Genomic DNA, 21062 nt, shown 5'->3' on the forward strand with positions numbered 1-21062 from the left:
TAATAGGGAGCCAAAGACCACTATTATTTAAAGGGAAAGGCATAGCATGCTAGCCTGGTTGTGCAGGTGGGCAGCTAAGCCAAGGCTAGAAATGCAATAATAAGCCAAATGAGTGGTGCAGATTTCCAGGCAGCCAGAGGACAAAGGCTGCAAGCTGCAAGTTTTACCCTTACGGGGGTAAACTGCAGCAGGGAGAGGTAAGCTGCCCATTAGGCAAAAGGAGAAAAGGAGTCTGCAGCTAGAGTAACTGACAGGCCAAGACCAAGAGGGCCAAAGCCTGTACAAGCTGGTGTGAGAAAATTTGGTGTGACATCTGTGAGTCATTGTTATGGTTATAGGGTTGGATGGAGGCCATGAACACAGCCCATAAGGCACCTGGGCTAAGTAGAGACAGTCAAAAGACCCAAGGCTGAATCGATTCAGTCTTAGCAGGTTAGTCTAAACTGGACAAATTAAATTGAAGCAGAAGTGAACAGACATTTACCTTTGATTGAGGAAATGCAGTTACATGCCTGCAGTGGCTCAGGCCAGAAGCCAGGGGGCACTAGAGCACAGCTCTCTGGCTGTGTGTTCACTTCCTCTTCCTGCTACTCCCAAGGTCTCTGGGATCTGCAGTCCACAATTACAGCAGCAGGACTCTGCAAGGTTGCTTATCACTTCCTCTTCCTGCTTCCAGGTACCTCTGGGATTTGTAGTCCATAGTTGCAGCCACCAGTAAGTTTGAGAGGGGGAAGAGGTGTTTAACTCTCCTCTCTGGCCCCAGACCCCAGCTGGGGTTTGCTAGGGAGCAGAGGGGTGGAACCAATCCTGCTCTCTGGAGCAGACAGCCCAGTCCAGCCCAGTCCAAGGTTGCAAGGCATATTGGGGTGCTGGGGGACTGTGATTATGTTGAATCAGGAAGGGGTCTGGGACAGAAGTTTCATAAAATGGTTTGATCCAAATCAGTTAAGTCTGATACTACATTCAACCAGATTTATCTTAAACCAGTTTCAGCCATTTTGAAAGTAGTTTATGTGCACTGAGCTTCCGTTCCTTTACAGGTTTAAACCAGTTTCTGCTCACTTAAACTGGTAACTTCTGTCCCTAGCCCTGGTGTTCTAGGACACCAATAGGGCCAGAAGAGTCATAATTGATTGCCCAGTGACAAGTCTGGAGTGGACTGGACTCACTCTGGGCCTTCAGGGCTACTTCCCAAACCCTTTGAGCAACATCAAGGCATGGCAGGCAAAATAACAGGGAAGAGCACTCCGAGGGGCAGAGGGAGCAGAAGCCATGTGTTCACCAAGGGGCATATTGACACCGCAGGACACGGATCCTGTCACGACCAGCAAAAACCAAGGTCCTGCCTGGAAGTCCCCTCAGTTGCCAGGGCTTCCAGCTGCAGGGATGCCCCAGGCACTTCTGCTGCTGGGAAACTGCAGCTGCTATGATCTCTCAGCTGCTGTGATGCATGGTGCACCAACACAGCTAGGAGATTACAACAGCTGTGGTCTCCTGGGCCCCTGCACCTGGGAGTGCTGTCATCTGGGAGCTTCCAGGCTTGGGGGTGCACATGAAACCCCCCAGCTAGCAGCTCTGATCAGCTGATGGGGCTCCAACCACTGGGATCCCTGTGGTAACTTTGTAGGAGCTTCCCATTACACATATTTCATGGACTAACTTTGCAGCTTATTCCTCTTTTTATCACTCCACTAACAGATTGAATGCTTTTTTTGGGTGACCACTTAAGGCATGATTAGCTCGTTAATTGCACCTTAAGTGTAACTGTAGATGGAGCCTCTGAGATACAGGCAGCAGAATGAGTCTCAGCGTGGGCTCAATTACTGAACTATGCTGACAGGAACAGATGTAATGAGGTGGTTTCATGCCAAGAAAAGGCATGGGGTGCAGAGCAAGTGGCACATGCTCCATGGCCTTAGGTTTTTTATTTGGTTTAACTGCACTCTTTCCATTTCTTGCTATGACTTTTCCAACATTGTGCCTTCTCAAACAACCAGCTTTAGCCACAAGGCATAATTCATGTTTAAACAGCCCTTCAAAGGCAAGCAACACTAAAGGTGAGTTAATATGCACTGCCACACGAAGGATCATAGAGCCCTGCCTGATACATTGGGTGCACTTAATATCTTAAAAAGCCCTAAAATGTTCCTTTTCCCCTGGAAGCCAAGACCTGCTGGCATATGAGTACTGTGTTATCTCTGCTGTCAGTGTAGTAGCAATGCTATCTGAACTCACGCTAAGTAAAGTGGCATGGGTTAGTAACTAGGGAAATGACTTCCAAAGAAGACAGGTGTTACTTGAACTGTTGTAGGTCAGCAGTTGTCAACCTTTTTTAGGCAGCAGGCCAGTGATCTAGTTCAGGTCAAAGGCTGGATGCAGCTTTTTCCTTACATTAGCATAGGGAAAGTGCCCACAGCCGGCACTTTGCCTGGGGTGGCTGCTGTTACCCTCCTCCCCCCAAATGAATGGTGCTACATTCGAGGGTCAGATCAAATGGCTCCATGGGCTGAATCCAGCATTAGGGCCATAGGTTGCCAATCGTTGTTGTAGATAATTGTGGATATCATTGTTTGTGTCAGTGCTATCCAATGTGGCAATATGGTGATACAGATTTTTGTGTGGCTTGAGTTCCTTGGCAAAGCATCAAGGTCCTGTCTGCTCATGATCACTGAAGATCTGCTTTGCTTTTCATAAGCCACAGAATGCAAGGCATGTTCCAATGTAGGAAACTCTGCCCAGCTTCCGTACTGTCCAAGCACCTCCAGCTGTGTACCTTGCTGTTTAGTGTTGCTTTATTCAGATTGCTGCTTCTGCTCATGATGTGACTGCATTTGTGTGGTGGCCACAGTGAGAGCCCATTGTACCTTCTCAGTACAAGAAGGGTATCAAAATGTAAAGAATATTATTTATTGATTTGATCAGAGTGTGGCAGGGCACCTGTGGTGCCTGCCACTTTAAGGGCCTGAGCAGGCAGCTGAGCAGCCGCACTGCCAATCAGGAGAGTCACATGGCCAGCAGGTGGCCACTTGATTGGAAGAAGGGCGTAGTTGCTAGGAAATAAGAGCAGACCCTGAGCAGTAGTGCCAGTAGTTGCTGCAAGCAGCTGGTGGGAGAATATTGCCCAGCTGGAGCTGCTGTTCTCAGAACATCTGGAGGTAAAGGATGGGAGTTATGGGACTGGAGGAGGTTCCTGGTCTTGGGGAGTGACCTAAAAGGACACCCTGCTAGGGATGGATGGTATGTGGGGACTTTCTATGGCAGGGTGGTTCCCAGAAAATGCCATACCAGTTGCATCCCTAGTGAAAGTGTGAGTATAGAGTGCCTTATAGCCTCAACCCCCACAACCTAGTGGGTAACCCTGTAGTAGGGACAGGAAGGGTCCAGGCGCATCTACAGAGACATCTGAGACCCATTGGGCATAAGACCCTGTTGCCCCATTGAGGGGATGGAGTCATGGCCCTAGTGAACAAGCGTATAGTGTGTAGTAGGCCGTGTAGAGTATGGTTCATAGGGGCAGCCTGAAATGCTGTGCATGATGGCATGGAGTAGGGTCGATGTGACCTAAAGGACTGCACTTAGGCCAGCCCCAATAATTCAGTAACACAAGTCCCAGTGAGGGGGCATGAGTTGAGGCCCTAATGAAGGGGCATGAGGCCAAGGTAAGTCTTTGGATGCCTCAGGCCGAGTTTGGGTTAGAGGCTGAGTGGTACAGCTCAGCAAGAGTAATAGTGGGTAGTTTGGGCCAGTGGCCTAGTGTAACCCAGCAGTGAGGCTGGGGGAGTTAGGAGAGATTTGGATGCCATCTGTGAGGCATGGGACACAATAAAGGGAAGGTCAGAGCTAGGTATTATGCCATTGGCATCGGGCATTAAAATGGGCAGCCTCCCACCTTATTAACAACTCAAAATTGGTTTCATCAAAGGTGAGACAGGTGAGCAGACTGCCCTAGACAGGTGGGTGGGCCAACACTGTAATTGTCAAGATGGCCCGAGATCCAGAAAAAGTTGAGATTTTCACCAATATTTCTTTAACCCTGTACAAGAGCTGCTTGAACGCCCCAGTCCTGCCTAGCAGTTGATGGGAGAGCAGTGCCCTCCTCTGGGCATTGGAAAAATAAGCTGTGTTTTCTCTGCCTCGTGGGTGCCAGGAAATGTAATAAGAAATGCAAAGGGTTGGGGAGATTAAGGATAGACTTGAGACAGATTTACTGAGCCCTGATTCTTGGCTTTGAACTCCTGTCCATCTGCTGCTGAATCCTGGCTGAGGGATGTCATTTTTTATTGGGGAGGTGCCACTCAAAAGCCCTGTGCCGTGTCAACAAGGTCAAATAACTGCACCATGTGGGCTCGTACCATCTGTGCCATCTTCTGCCTTGGCCTCTCACTCTCTGGACTAGTAAGGGTGAGACTTGCAGCAAGTGAGTCCCTTGGTTTAGCACTGATGGCTTTATCCTAATACAGTTTATATGTAAAACAATGTGATTATTTCATTCTGATGGAGTAAAATGTTTCCTATCATTAATGTCAAAACATGGTAAAATATTTAACATAATATGGCAATTAATGGTTTAATGCAATGCAATACAATAATAAAAGGTAGGAATAAAAAATTAAAATTATTCTTTCCCCCTCCCTTCCACCTTTTAAATTTTCATTAAAACCAATACTTTCCCAGAGACTATTCTGATTTTAATATAACTGCTTTTTCCAAGTGAAGGGAATTGGTGCTGAACTTTTTCTCATAAGTGCATGGCCCTTTCAGTGCTATGTTCTAGATTGGGGTTTCACTGATAGTGAGCCAAATTTAGCAGCTTAGTCCCAAGGTGGGCCAGGGGTTACTGGCAGTTGTTAGATATTCTACCACAAGATGGCAGTGGTTCATCCTTTCACAAAATGTATTAACTTTGGGATGCATAAACTTCCATGCTTAGGCTGTAGCCAGGAACCACGTGGTACCAGAGCAGGGGTGGCGGGGAGAGTAGTAGCAGCAGCAGGTGGGAAAGCAGGGAAATGGCTGTGGTAGACAGGTAGGAATAGGCAGCAAGCTGGTGCACAGAGCACAGTGACATCCAGGCAGGAGTGCGGGGCCCGCGCTGGTGCCTCTGGCCACGGCCAGCAAGGGTCCAGAGTGGCGTGCAGGCTGACAGGGGCTTTATGGAGCAGGGCTGGGCTGTGCCAGCAGGGAGAGGGGGGAGCCAGCCTGGCTTCACAGCCACTGCCAGCCTAGGCCTGCGCTCCTGCTGCCCTGCTTTGGGCCCTGCTGGCCCTGGCCACGGGGGCACTGGCATGAGCCCTGCGCTTCTGCCTGGCTGTCACTGCACTCTCGCACACCCGCTCACTCCCATTTCCCCTCTGCCTGCCACAGCCATTTCCCCATTTCCCTGTTTACCACCACTCCCCTCTACCTTCCTGCCAGCCGCTCTGGCACCAGGTGATTCCCACCTGCAGTGCTGGGACTATAGGAGCTGGCTCAGTTAAGCCCTGAGGACATGGGTGATCATGCATGGTCCTCCCCTGTCTCCTCCTCCCTGACCGCCCCCACTCCCCCCGATCTTAGCTCAGTGTCCCTCTCTGGTGGAAGCAGGTGAGCATAGCCCCAGAGTCCAGAGGGCAAGGCAGGCCTTGCTGCTGCAGCTGCTGGGTCCTGTTGTTGGCTCCTCCTGGGTTCTACTGCCCCTAGCTCCAGTCATCTTTGACAGGCAGCCAGGGGCAGATAAATATTCATTTTCTAAATTTTTAGGGGCCCCATGGACCAGATAGAATGGCCTGGCAGGCCAAATCTGGCCAGCGGTCCCTATTTTGCCTGCCCCTGGTTTAGGGGGAAGATGTAGACTAAACTTTGGCAGCCCTAAGGAGGCAACTAATATTGGGTGAGATTCAAAGGAAGCAAATTTGGAGCCTGGATTTCCTGTTATCTGTGTATTCCCTCTGAAGTGGCTGACACCGCCCAGAGTTTGAATGTTGTTTATTTATACAAAAGTGCTCAGAATTTATACAAAAGTACTGAGCAGATAGTTTTGAATAACAAATACAGCAAGTTAAAGTGGGTGATTATCTATTTGTATACAACACGCAAAGAAAACAAAGTAAAAAAAAACAACAACGGTTGATTGAATAAATATTTTACTGCTCATTATTTGCTTGGTTAAGTTGCCTTGCAAGGGCAAAATATGTGTTAATAATTAAAGCAATTTGGAAGAGACCCTCCATCTCAAAATGTGGCAAAATGGACCTACAGTCTACTTGAAGGAGCTGCCAACACCAACTCACAAGACTTTGGGTCATACTAGAACTAAAATACTAAACCTCAGAGTGATATTGCAAACAGAGAGAATGTTTTCTTCTCAGAGGGTGGGTGACCAGCCTCTGTAATTATTTGCTCCAAAAGTGACTAGCAACATCTCCATAACAGGATTAGATTCTAGGTATTTGATTGTGTATCTAGAGTATCATGGTATGGAAAGGCAAACAGATACCTGACCACCTAACAGCGATGCTTGATTTAAATTTAACTGAACACCAGGTTTGAGGGGGCAAGAGATTTTCCTATGGGGTATATGGACAGGAGCCTTTGGGAGTTTGTTTCCCCTCAAAGCATCAAGTGGAAATGTCCCATTAAGATCATATGGAAATATCCTGTAATCACAAGGAAACTGATGTTGGATGGACATACTCTGGATACACCTAAGGCTTGCATTAAGGATGTTTGCATGAGGGTTATTTTGGAACCAAATATGATGGGGAAAATCAGTCTGTTGCATTCACCATGGAGACAGTAGTAGGGAGAGTAGCAGTTCTTTCACCCATAGAACTGGTGTGTGACAGTGGTGAGTGATGGCAACTACAGCCTGAGGTTTGAAGCATTTATCAGTGGCCATACTTGCAGGAGATCTTCCTTCACTAGTAGCCTTCTGGGTAATACAAAATGTCTTCTTTTAGAAAACAGCATCTGCAGGTTTTTTTTAACACAATCTAGCGAATGACAGCTGAGTAATAGGAAAGAATTATTTGTTTAAACTTTCATTTTTTTTATTTGAGGTTTTTATAACGATTCAGTCCTTCAATTAAAATGCAGAAGTTCATCTTGGAGATCCCTTAAGCAAAACCAGGGGAAGCCAGATATGGCACTCCTGATATTTCTAATGTTTCTACTGTGAAAGACCCTTTCCATCTTGTATTATCCCTTTATGTATTACATACAAGATGTGGGGAAAAGTCACAAGATGAACTTTTGAAAAATTCTTTGCAGTATAGCTGGATGTAGAGGAGAATATTGCACGCAACCCATCCTAAGGTTACAAAAGCATCAATTACTGTAGCTATGTCTGGATATAAACTATATGACTGTACCCTCTGTACAGAGGGAAAAGGCCATACTATTCACTATTTAAAAAATATCTGTCAGATGCACTGGAGATTGCTTTACAGAACAATTTACTGTGAAAAAAGGAGATGATGACACTGAGACTAAGGAAGTAGCTGGGGAACATATAGGGAGGGAGGCAAAAGCCGACTGGAAATAGGAAGACTACAAGGAAAATGTGTCCCTCAGTTGTAGTCATGGGTGGAGGCTGACAGCAGACTAAGACTGGCTGAATGAGTGAGCAAACTGAAGAGGTGGTGATAAGGTCAGAGAGATTGCTTGGAGTGGGTGCAGGAAGTGTTATATTCTTTTTATGGTTCCCTTGATTCCTCTGTTGGAAAACTAAGGCAGCACAGAAGGCAATCAGATAAGAAACAGATAGAATATAGATTTTTTTCTCTCTATCCACTAAGGAATTAAGGGATGAGAGTGGCTGTAGTGAGAAGAAATTGATACTTTATTATCTCTTGCTCAGTCTTCCAACATTCCCCATTTCCTGAAACGGGGTCATATCCATCTATTGATGGCATTTTTTAGATCCGTCAGTTATTTTAGGGAACTTGAGAGTTACTTATTTTAACACAAAAGGAGATCATAGAAGATAGTGATGAGAGTGAAGTGGTTAGTAAGAGATACAGGCAGAAAAATGATACTAAAGTCAAGAAAAAAATCCTTCTTTTGACTCTAGTGGATTTTGGATTGGGGAATTACATCATGGCAAGAAAATAGCAGATGAATGCAGGCCAATTTATAGTAACATAATGGGCAAAATTTACTGTTGGTGGAACTCTATTGGTGTCTCCACTAGAGACCTCTTCAGGCTTTCTTTCAGCCCATGTCTCCATTCTGTTGTGCTGATGTTACTCCAGCATAACTATAGGTCAGATTTTAAAAGGTTTGTAGGTGCTTGTATTCTAAAGATTTCAATAGGAATTTGATGACTAAATAACTTTAAAAATTGGGGCCTGTACCAACTTCAGTGGAGTTGCACAAGTGCCTGTAGAAAGTGGTGTCCTTTAACCATGCTAGCTTGCTGGATTGCTTGGGTTGGGAGCATCTTTGATCTCTTTGGCTGTGTCCAGAGGAGCATGCATGTGCCTCCTGCCCCGCCTCAAACACCTTTGAGGCGGGGCAAGAGGTACGTGTGGGAACAAAAAAATGTTCCTCGCACTGCAAGTTTGTCGCATGGGGAGAAAATTAGACCTCTGGATATCCAGGGGTATAAAAAAAATCAAAGCTTAAAAAAGTGGAGCAGGGCACAGGCCTGGACTGTGCCCTGAGGTAACTGGAGGCTGGTTCCTCCATGGAGATGCTCTGGCTGCTGGAGCAGCTCTGTGGTTGGCCCCTCGCCCCGGTGCTGAAACACACGGCCAGCCAGGCCATGCGTTCAGCAGCAGAGCTCCAGCGCTGGTGAGTAAGGGGTCAGGGGGGCTGGAGGAAAGGGAGGGGACCATGGGGGGACCCCTGCCAACCCCACCCACTCCCCCAGCCCCCCAACCCCTGCCCTGCCCGCCCCCATCCCCCAAACCCCCCAATCCCTGCCCCTCCACCCCATAGTTTAACCCCCCCCAAACCCCCCCCCAAATAACCCTGGTACTTACAGGCAGCTCCAGCTGCTGTCTGACTGACTGGGGCCCCACCTGCACAGTGCAGGGCAGAGGGATAGCCCCTGCAGCCCCAGCCTGAGCCCTGCTGCCCCCCCATGCTGTCCTGTGCTGCCTGGAGGCTCTGGCAGGAGGCCCCAGAGCAACCCCCACCCCTGCTTCTAAGGGAAGCAGAGGCTTTTTTTTCTGTTTTTTGTAAGTGATGGTGCCTGGGATTGTGGGGGTAGCCATGGGGGCCTGGGGGTGCAAGTTGCGGGGCAGAGCTGGGTGGGGCAGCCATTGGGGGGGCTGCAGCAGCTGGTGGGGGATGGGGCCAGGTGGGGCAGCAGTTGTGGGGGCTGGGGTGGGTCCTGTGGACCTTGTGGGGGGAATAGCCCCTGTGGGGGGCAACTTGGCCCCTTGTGTGGGGGCTGAACCTCTTATTGGGGGGCCATAACCTCTGTGTGGGGGCCATCGCCCCTATAGGAGGGCAGCAAAATATATTTTCATGAATTCATGAAACATGTATTTAGAGTTCACTTTATTATTATAATAAGAGACATGCTTTAACACTGTAGATATAGCAATAAAACATTGTCCAACTGATTGCTGTCTCGGTCTCTCTGTCTTTGTCTCTCTCTTTATAGTGGTCTTTTGTTTTACTTGTGGAGGAACATGGATTTGGGGGTATTTTACAGAGTGACTTTGGGATATTTTTATCAGAAATTTTTCAGTTTTCCATTAGGGAACACCAGAATTCCTGCTAGGGAGGCCAGTGGCAGGACCCTGCCTGCTCAGACCTGGCACCTTGGACTGAGCTGGCTGTGGCTGACCTACTGGCCAAACGGTGCCAGGAGGACATGCTTTGACAGTTCAAAGGAGGCCACTATACCTGGAACATCTTCCAGGCAGTAGCTGCCCAGATGGCTGGGCAGGGGCACACATGACAGTAGTCCTTCACAAAGGCCAACTCTGCAGCCACCACTCACTGGCAGTTGGCCCAGAGGGGCAGATGCCTCTACTGGCTCTGTAGTCCCCATCCGGGTCTGGCAGGTCTACAACAGGTCACAGCCAGGCAGCAGTCACCACTGCCAGACTACTGGAGTGGGTAGAGGGTGCAGGGAACTCTCAGGGCTGCTTCAGCAGTGCAGCTGGCACAAGGGGTAGTGTCCCCAAGTACCAATTGGCTGGGTCCCAGAAGCTCCTGAGAGCTACTAGCCCTGAGCTACTTGCCAGGGCCGGCTTTTTATACTGCTGGGGCCAGGACAGGGCAGCTTTTTATACTGCTGGAGACAGCACAGGTGCTGGCCCCGGGCTCTAGCTCCCCCTGGTTGCAGATCTGGGAGGAGCCAGGCAGGGTTATTTTGCCCCAAGTGGCACAATTTGCTCCACACCAAAGTGCGTGTCTGAGCACGTGTGCTAAGGCAAAAAGCCCTGGCTCAGATCTGCACTGCTTCTATTTGAGCTGCTGCAAGTGTACGTGGTTACATGTGTGGATGTACCCTTTCTGTTGTGCATCCCTTTGCAAAGCCACCACGAGTGCACACTTTATCCTAATGGCTTTGTGTTAAACCAGACTGTAAAGAACAATTATGTGTATTATTGCAATGTACAAGGAAGGCCATAGTGGATGCATCTACTTGTGCAATTGGTGCACATGAATAAACTCTGGAGATTACTGCTCTGGATATTTTTGCCCTGAGCACACTGTTTGAATGTACACCCAGGAGCAATGAACTCCAGAGCAATCAGCTATGGAGTTTATTTATGGAGCCCTGATGGAGTAGCCCTGGCTGGTAGGGGACCCCAGGGGTCAGCCTGCTAGCCTGGGGCTGCTTCAGTCCCATTCAGTGTGCTGCAGAGGGGCTAGCTGGGGCACAAGAGTGCTTCATTGTGGTGCTAGCCAGCAGGCAGCTCTTGCACTGAAACACCTTCACAACCCAGATAGCTGGGTCAGCTTCTACACATGCACTGTTGTGCATGAAAAAACTGCAGCAGGGTAGTACTGCAGCAGGTTGTAAATACAAGTTAATCTACTGTGCACTTGTAGTTACAAGTACTACTCTGCTGTGGAGTTTATTAGTTCTCTGCACCCTAATAGGGGTGCATGTGTAGATGCGGAGATGTTTACTGGGGGGCTAATTAATCAACTTTGCGGTAAACATCTTGTGTAGGTGTGCCCAGTGTTTCCTTTCTTCCTAATCCCCTCAGTCCTACCCAGCCCATTCAGTGTTCCCCATTAACTTTAATTTAGCTGTAGGACTTGTGCAGATTCCTTGGAAGAACATGAAGTCTCCTCCATGTGGAGACTCACTGCATGATTCTGACTCTACATCATTCCCTGTTGTTCTCTCAATACATCTCCTGTGCTCTCACTACATCTTGTAGTTCATAAAATGTGTTCCCTTGCTTTGGACTATTGCTGTGTGATCGATAGCCTTTTGCTGCATGAGAAGCAAACTGTAGTGGCTTTCAAGTGAGTGGAGTTTTTTCTGTTTCGCTTTTGGCTGAGATTATGATATTGGAAGAGTTTATATTCCATTTCTCACCACGCTGGGGTTGATGAGGCATTCCTCTAGGTCTTGCCTAGACCTTTTGTCTAGTCCTGTTGTTCCATCATTTCTTCCTTTGTCCCTGGGAAGCAGACTTCTGCTGAAACCTGCTCATTACTGGGGAAACAATATTTTCAGGTGGGTTCCTGGAGCAACACTTTCATTTTCTCCTCACATTTGCTAACAGGAGCTGCTTGTGTTGAAAATATAGTAAACTTTCACTGGGAAGACTGTTCAGTCTGGCTCTGAGGACCATCAAAATCCTTGTCAAAACTGGGCTCTGTATGCTGTGTATTTGCAGACACAGCCATGCTACTTCAAGCTGTGACTCTGTCAGCTCTCCAAACTAAGCCCTGGTATCAGCATGTTCTGGGAATGTGTCCAGGCCCTTATGAGAGGGAAACAAAGGTCAATGTCAACAAACAGGCTTCGCAAGAGCTATTCCCAGGAGGTTAGGATATGGGTGACCTGTTTTATCATGTCATTCAATACCTTGTATCAGTCTGTTCTGTGAATGGAGACAGGGCCAGGTGAGAGAGAGACAAAGGTGAATATCAACAATCAGGTTTGAAACATGTACAGTACCATCTGTTAAGACTTTGAAGAGTTAAATAACAGTTACAGAGAAAAATGATGTGCTAACAGGAGGAAATGAAGAGTCAGTGAAGAGACAGAGGTCATGATTGTCTAGCTCTTGGCTTACTCTAAGTTCTGTTTGAACCACTTTGATGGCATTTAGTGATGCAAATGGACAACATAGAGTCTTTAGTTGGAGTGTAGTCATGGAGTGAGCTGCTCAAGGGTGGGTAAATCACGCTATCATCTGGCAGTGTCCAATGTAACTGAGCAGCCATGTTGCTGCTGTAAGTTTTGCTAAGGGCAGAACATGCCCATGATTGGGGAAATTCAAGGTGGTTTAGAGCATACCTTGCCCTTCCCCTCAAGAATGTCCTATGAAACTCTGTCACACCTGAGACTTTGGATCAACAGATTGTTATGTAGGACAGGAAAACATAGCTGTGAAGGCAGAAAAGCAAGAAGGATGTTCCAGATGGCTGGAGCTGCAGAGAGGAAAGGTCTCATGCCAACAGGGGTCAGAGTGGGTTGAGAGACACAAAGGACATCAGTTTCATATGTGTGGACAGAGGGGACTATACAGAGAGAGATAGGAGGCCAATGAAGTCATTGGAAGCAAACTGGAAGGTCTTTGGAAGGATTTGACACCAAGTTAGGTGATTTTTGGATTGGATGCTAAACTGAAAGGGGAGTTAGTACAGCCACATGAGGTGTTATTTGTCTCTGTACTTGTTAGAAGTTTAACAGCATCTTTGGCATATGCTGGAATTTAGAGAGCTGAGACATGGGGGCTAAGTACAGACATTCAAAAAGACTGAGCCTGAATCAATTCAATCTTTGCAGGTTAATCTAACCTGTATAGATTGAACCAATTTTCAAGTGGATAGACATTCACTTTTGATTCTGGAGATGCCTGCAGTGGCTCAGGCTAGAAGCCAGGGAGGTGGTAGAGTAAGTCCTTGGCTATAGGGAAACTGAGCTGAGGGGAGGTCATGGCCAGGCCCCCACAGGCTGAGTGTGTCTGGGGAGGGGTTTAAACCCCCACCCTGGCCTGCATGGTCCCTAGTCAGGGTGCACCTGGAGGGGAAAGGGGAAAGCAGCCCCTGCAAGGCATTTCCCACCCTCCCCCCTCATCACTCGAGCGGTGGGAGCATGGTCAGCCCCAGCATCTGCTTCAAGTGAATGGAGATGGGTGGGGAGGTGGTGTTTAATTCTCCCCTTCCCTCCCCTCTCTCATCAGCACAGATCCCACTTGGAGTCTGCCTGACCGGGGCAGAGCAGCCTGTGTCAGATTCCCTCCCCCACTCTGTCCCAGCCATATGTGGAGGGTTCAGGATTGGAGAGTATGGTTGGGGGTAGAAAGGTAAGAAAGGTTTATTGACTTAACAAAAACACAACTATGCATAGTAACGAGACAAACTATGACAGACAAGAACAATTTGTGTCAGCAACTTATCAGCAGTCCCCTCTGATGCCTGATGTACAACAAGTTTCTCTTTCCACAGAGTTTAGCAGTCAGGCGTCCCTGATCAGTGCTGTCCGAGAAGTACTGGGAAGGACCCTGGTATTCCGTTCTTGGGCTCCTCGAGATCCATGGGCCCACTGATCCAGGGCAATAGCTAACTAGTCCTTTTCACAGAGCTGTATCTTCCTTCAGAATGAGTTCCAGATGTTTTAGCTAATGTATAGCTTCTGAACGGTACTGATAACGTACAGCCACTCAGATTCTTTTTACTTCAACTGTCCTTAGATTGACCAATAGCAGTACAAGCCTTACATTCCTTTGATAAGGTTAATTTTAACTACACTACAGGGCCTTACTACTTCAAGGCTTTGTTAAATTTACTAGGTCTTACTTTATACAAGGCCTGACTACATCTTAAACTTTAATTAGGCTCTTAGCAACAACATACAGCTTACTATCTAAACAAATACAGAAAAACACTTGGTCTAATCTTCATAGAGCCTTCAGTAAGGACCGTTATCACACAGACATAATTTCAGCTGTCACACCCCTTGCTGCTGCAGTGGTGGGGGCATGGCCAGATGCTGGCCAACATGGCCCCCTGAGGTGAAGGAGGCATGGAGGGGGTTTGTCCCCCCCTCCCTCACTTCTCCCCCTGGGGAGCCCCAGCCACGATCTGCCTGGCCAGGGGCGAGCAGTGGAGGTGGCGGCCGGGGTTGGCAGACCCTGACTGCAGTCCCCTGAGGGGAGAGGGGATGGAGGTGAGGAATAAACCCCCTCCTTGCACCCTTCACCTCAGGGGGCCATGCTGGCCAGCATCTGGCCACACTCCTGCCCCTGCTACTGCAGCAGCATGGTGTGATGGGGAGGACCCTGACATGGGCTGCTCCGGTTGGGGTCTGTGCCAATGGGATGGGGAGGAAGTTTTGTGTGTTGGGGGTTGGGAATTAAACCCCACTTCATCTCTATTTGCTGCTGAGGCTGGCCAGGCCCCCCACCACCTGTGCATGGCAGACAGCGGTTGGCGTCTGTGCAAGTGGGATAGGGGAGGGAGGGAGGAATGAATTCCTTCTCTGCCCCCTTCATCTTGGGAGTGGGGTGCTGGTGCCTGGCCACTTGCCTGCCCCTGCTCCAGCTAGAGAGCAGAGGGGCAGGGCTAACCCTGCTCTGTTGGAGAAGATAGCACAGCCCAGCCCAGGGCCGCAAAGCGGGATGCTGGGGGACTCAAATTTAACTTAAACAAGAAAGGGGTCTGAGACAGAAGTTCCATAAACTGGTTTGACCTCAATCAGTTAAGTCTCACACTACATTCAACCAGGTTTAACTCCCAACCCATTATGGCCATTTCGAAACTGGTTTATGTGCACTGAATTTTTGTTCTGTTACAGGCTTAAACCAGTTTCTGAACACTTAAACCACTTTATGTGTAACTTCTGTCCCTAGCTGGGCAGATCAAAGAGATAGAAGCTGCAGTAGTTGAGGCTAGAGAAGACAAAGGCCTGAGTGAGGATTTCAGCAGAAATAGAATTAAATTAGGAGAAAACTTTTATAACTATTTCTCCCCTATTTTCCAGAAGGTCTTGAAGCTGCCAAAGCCTTGAGCCAGAGCCTGCCAGAGTCAGACCTGAGACCAGTGGTATTGCTTCTAGATGATGTTTTATCTGAGCCTATTGATCTTTGACCATACCTGCTTGAAGTATCATCTTGGACCCCAGGGTACTTGTAAGTCTGCATACCCTGGTCTCATTCCAGGTCAGAATCAGTCGAAAAGATCACTGGTTTACAGCAGGAATGGTCAGTGGCTGTGTGAGATACAGCAGAAATTTCAGTAGCAGAAAGAATCTAGTTCAGGAATCTTGCGATTCCTTGCCACAGTTTTTGTGCAATGCAGTTATAAGCAAATGTAGTTCCAGGCTCAAACCTAGGATTCAAAGATGATCGGAGCTACTCAGGAAAGGTTCTACAAACAAAGTGAAAGGCGGGCCTGGTCTACAGCTAGATTGACATTCCCTGTATCCAGTATATAGAGGGGAAGAGGGGTTGTCTTCTGTGGGAACCAGTGGCTAATGATGCTGGATCTCTCCAGGGTCTTTCTCTATCATCCTTTTCTTAGAGGACCCTTTCCTGGAGACTCGACCAGGCAGCTCTTGGTCCTGCATGTGTGAGGCTTGCCCCTCCTAGAACCCTGTGCTGGTTGTTAGTGGTGTCACTTGTACAATCATGTCCTGGTCTATGTTCTTGGAGGTGCTTGCTAAGCACAAAGGCTGTGGAAGGCCAGGATGCTAGCTTTTCAGCAGGTAGAGAGGGTAGACCATTTCCTTTTCTTCCTTACCACAGCTGTTCAGGACTTAGGCAAAGAAGTTTCTTGTTGAGAAATAGAGCAGCTTTTACTTTATCTATACATTTATTCTATATATGGTCATGAGCTGTTGCAGTTTTTTCTCATGATTTTGCTGCTCATACAGGGATTGTTTCATAGACTGCTGTGGAATTTCACATTCTGTTATTTGGTATGTGTCCATTTATGTGTTTCGTTTATGTGTTTCGTTAGGAAACTTTGCTAGAGATGAGAAGAAGGGATTCCACATTTACTAGGTTGGGACTGCCTTATGGTGTGATGGAAAAGGGATCAAATGCTTGCATTGTTTTTAGGCAAATGGCCAACAAACTAAAGGCAAGAGAATGGGAAATACAGGGGCTTTTGCTGGTTGTCTGGCTAAAATAAGTCACATGGTCTAAAGAACTGCCCAAAATAAATATTATATTTAATGCTGGATATTATAGTTAAATCTATGTGAGATCACTTCACATCCACATTAACGTGGAACTCTATAGGTATGTCTATACCTCATTCCCACCAGACCCAAAGTTGCTGCTCTCAAGCTGAAATACCGACCTGCTCCTAGTCTCCACATCCCAAGTCTGGAGGTGAGGCAGTAAAGTCATGCTGAATTGCTCTGAAGCTTGGTGGAGATGGGGAACTTGAGAGTGGGAGCGCTGCCTCATTTCCAGGTTAGGTATGTGTGGAATGGGAGTGGGTGGGCGCTGGGCAGGGTGGGTTTGAGAACCACATCCCTGGAAGCATTGTGGGTGTGCTCTGGTAGTGTGCCCTGACTGAGGTAGTTATGCTCTTGTAGTTCTGGAAAATGAACACTGGAGTGCAGCAAATTATTACCAGATCACCCAAAGTGCTGTATGTGCATTCAGGAAGGAAACATAGGTTTCAAAGCAAAAGTCTGGGCTTTCCTGGGCTAGAGCAAGCAGAAGTGGTAAATAGTAAAAGTGCTGAAATAATACCAAACCTGTGGATTTAAATTTGGAATATGACAATGGAATGGGTGTACTATCACATTTGGGATGGAATTGAGATCTGAAAGCAACTTCCCTCTGAAGTCAGCCAATGAGCTGTAGTAAGAGCAGTATATGCAGGGACGTGGATGGAGCATAGGCAGATTAAGGCATGGGCCAGTGGGGCCTGGGCCCAGGAGCCTCTGCCATTCGGGAGTCCCTGGACATTTGAGTCCCCTTGGGAAATAGTGGGTTTCTCCTTGCAGGTGGGCAGTATTCCAGCCTGCAAGGAGTCCTTCTTGGGGCTGCCAGGAGATGCAGGGGCAGCGCCAGCCTCAGAACTGTCCAATTCCTGACTTTAGGTCAGGTGGCTCATCTAGGGACCATTGCAGGGGGAAGAGTCCAGAGGGCAGCTTGCCTCCACTCTTGCCTGGCTGGGCTCCACACCAGCTGTGTGTGGTGGGGGGGAGAGCAGGGAGGAGAGGCAGTCATGCCCCCCTCACCCAGCTGGGTCCACCCAGCCTCCCCCTGAAGGCCGAGGTGGGCCTCCATGCCCATGGCAGTGGCAGCGCTAGGAGAGGAAGGGGCCACTCTCCCTAGTAGAGTCCAGCTGCCACAGGGGGAGCAGGCCTCCAATATTGTGTTTGCCCAGGGCCCCAGTAAACCTTAATGCGCCTCTGGGATGGGGCCTCTTGCTCTGGCAGCAAGCATCAGTGGATGGTCAGAGGCATCTGTGTTCACTTTCTCCATCTGTAGAATGGGGACAAACATACTGACTTCTTTTGCAAAGTCCAGATGTGTAAGTTCAGGTTCTTCACCTTGAACTTGGGCTGACCTCGTGTTGTCACTGGTGCAATCTTGTGCTAGTCTCTTTTGAGATCTGCAGATGGAACGTGCTATGTAAGAGCTAGGCTTTATCATAAAGCCTACTCAACAGCTAAACGTCCTTCAAGTTCTGTGAAGAGGACTGTTAGGAAGGTGCCCAGAACAACAAACACATTGCCTGCTGGTACAAGATTGAAGGACCTCCAACTGAGTGAGCAACAGTTTTTCTCAAAACACTTCAACACACAAGTCAAGCAGAGCAGGATGTGTTAATGTGTGGTATACTAGTTTCCTTCTGACTCACAGCTGCAGTGGAGGGGAAGGGCAGGTGCCTGATATATTGGGTTGATATGAAACTGTGAAAAGCTTCAGTATGCCTCCATTTCCCCAGTGCTGTGACACATTCCCCAGAAAGCCCTGCAACCAAATGAGAAAACAGATATTCTCAGAAATGCAGTGACACAGCATATCAACCAAGGCCTCTGACTTGGCTGACTAGTAACAAAAACTGTGGGCCTGAAATGCTTAGAAATATGTGACTTTCCATTCATGTTTTCCACCCCTTGGGGAAAGCCAGTTCATTTTTGCTATCTTAGGCACCCTGTGTTATGATAAGTTCTGAGTGTATAAGTTTAGGGACAGACATTACACATAAACCGGTTTAAGTGATCAGAAACTGGTTTAAAACTGTAACAGAATAAAAGTTCAGTGCACATAAACCAGTTTCAAAGGGTCTGAAACTTTTTAAAGATAAATGTGGTTGAATGCAGTATCAGACTTAACTGATTTGGGTCCACCCAAATTAGCAATGTCTTTCCCACACCCCTTCCTGGTCTGAGTTAAATCAGAGTCCCCCAGTATCCCAGATGCATTGCAGCCCTGGGCTGGGCTGTCTGCTCCAGAGAAGAGGGCTGTTTCCACCCCTCTGCTCCCTAGCCAGAGCTCTGGTGGAGACTGCAGGCACTGCAGGGTCTGCTTGGCTTCCCTCTGCCTCCCTTGCCACTCGCTGCTTAAGCAGGGGTCCCCACTCGCTCCTTCCCATCTCCCACAGAATGGACCCCAGCTCCACAAACCCTAGGCATGTGGTATACTAGCTAATGCTGAGAGGTGTCTGTGCGTGTGTCTCCAGTTTCACTGGGACAGGACAAATGCAGCCTGAACAGTGTCTGCTTCGGGCTTTTTGGAGCTAATCAAGAGGTCAGCTGGTAATAGTGTCCTTCCATTCCTTCCTTGGAAAAAGCTGTTTAAGAAGATCATGAACTAATGAAAGAGACTTTTGTTTTCTTGATGGGCTGCTAAACACCGTGTTATCAGCTCCCTGCTGGCTACCTTGCCTGTCAGGTTTGCTGCAGGCAGTATGAAGAAGCAGGGAGAGGGAGATGGTTGGCGTCTGGCAACACTCCCACCCCTTGAGCAGTGAGCAGGGAAAAGCCTGGGGCAGTGCAGGCAGTGTGGGGGTTTAAACCTCTCCCCAATCAGAGCATCCTGCTGGGGCCTGGCCATGTCCCCCATCAGCTGAGCACTGTAAAAGGGAAGGGGGAGGGCTGCTCCAGCACCTCCTGGCTTCTAGCTTGAGCCACTGCAAGCATGTGCCTGCATTTCCTCAATCCAGAGAGAATGTCTAAGCACTGGCAAACTGGTTTAACCCGGGCAGGTTAGACTAACCTGTAAAGATTGAATCAATTTAGACTCAGGCTTTTTGAATGTCTGTCCTTAGACATGAAAGAACTTTCAAGAGCAGAGTACCAGTTAGCTTACAGGACCCAGGACATAGGACTCCTCTAAATTGATTTTTTGTTTGATCAAGAGCACATCTTGTAGGAAGGCATCCAGACTTAGTTTACTAGGCCTCTGTTAAGCAGGGTAAGGTTTGGTTAGTAATTGGATGGGAGACTTTGAAGAAAAGCAAGTCATACCCGGAGGGTGTCAGGTGTGGCGGCATGTTGGATTCTAAGTTAGCTCTGACCAATATTGCATTGTGGTTAGCAGGGGGTGTTATGCTGCTGAATGTGCTATATTTATAAAATATAACACTAAGATCCTCATCATTCATTGATGACAACCCACTATTTCTTTCTTTCTCTTGACCTATAGCATCTGTTGCTAGATCCCTGGCACTTACAAGAGCAGAGTGGTAGTCACAGAATCCCAGACACATTCCAATATAGGGAATTTTCTCCTGCTTCTCTAAATACCCATGCAGTTCCAGCCACACAGCTTGCGGTACAGTGCTGCTTTATTACCCTTCCTGTTTCTTTTTGACATGCAGCTCATTTTAGTGGTTGCTGAAGTGACCCTTTTGGTCTCTCTCTCAGTGCAAAAGTGTGTGTTCAAATGTAAGGAGTATTACTTGATCAGAGGCTGAGGAAATTTGAGGTTTTTGGAAGTATTTTGCCACCCCATGCAAGAATTGCCTGTACTCCACAATCCTACTAAGCAGTGCCCTTCTGTAGGCATTGAATATTAGCTGTATTCTTCCCTTTACCTGATATGGGTGCTAAGAGGTGTGATAAGAAATGCAAAAAGTTGGGGAAACTAAGGAGAGACTTGAGACCAGTTTTACTGAACCCTGAATCTTGGCTTCTAGCTCCTGTCCATCTGTTGCTGAATCCTTACTGAGAGGTGACATTTTTTGGGGGTAGGGGGAGGACGGGGAGAGGTATCAGTCCAAAGCCCTGTTCTAGCCATAGGGAAAAATAATAATTGTACTGTGAAGACAGCCACAGTCCAGACTAGTGCCATCCTCTGTCATAGTTCCTTGCTCTCTGGGCTACAAAGCATGGAGTGAGGGCAGTGTGGGAAAGGGGCAGAGGGACCATGTTATAGCTGTGACTGGGGTTTCCTGCCAGGCGCAAGGAATGGGTTTCATTTTTCTGCCCTGTTGTAGAAACAGACGTTGCCTGACGTCACCTTTGTGCTACCATAAAAATGTTTATGGTGGCACAAATGGTGAGCAACGCGTGTCGCTACCCTTTGTCATACCACTTCAGTGTGTGTTGCAGTGTAAGCTCACGTGGGTCCCAGCATGGAAATCTGACTGTGTGCCTCCAGGTTGGGTCCTGCACTGGGTCCTGTGCTGCCCCATGCTTCAAGCAGAGGCCTGGGTCAGCATGGATCCCAGGAAGAAGCTGCAGGGTGTGGAGGAATCACCCTTCCAGCCTGCTTCTGCTGTGAGCAGGCAGCCCCTTCTCCATCTGTTTCATTTAACACTAGGTTGTGGCCTGGGCTGGAAACATTCCTGATGGAGGGGGGACCTGCTCCCTTTGTCTCAGTTTCTCTGCCATTGCACATCAGGTGACTGGTCCCTTCACCTGGGAAGGTGAGGTCATTTGAAAGCACCAGGCATCAGCCAGTGGGGCTGCTTCTGGTGGGAACTCAGTGATGAGGTCACGACAGGTTATTTAAGGGTCC

The sequence above is a fragment of the Crocodylus siamensis genome, chromosome 1, assembly GCF_052110815.1.
Source record: "Crocodylus siamensis isolate JL-2025a chromosome 1, ASM5211081v1, whole genome shotgun sequence".
NCBI lineage: Eukaryota > Metazoa > Chordata > Crocodylia > Crocodylidae > Crocodylus > Crocodylus siamensis.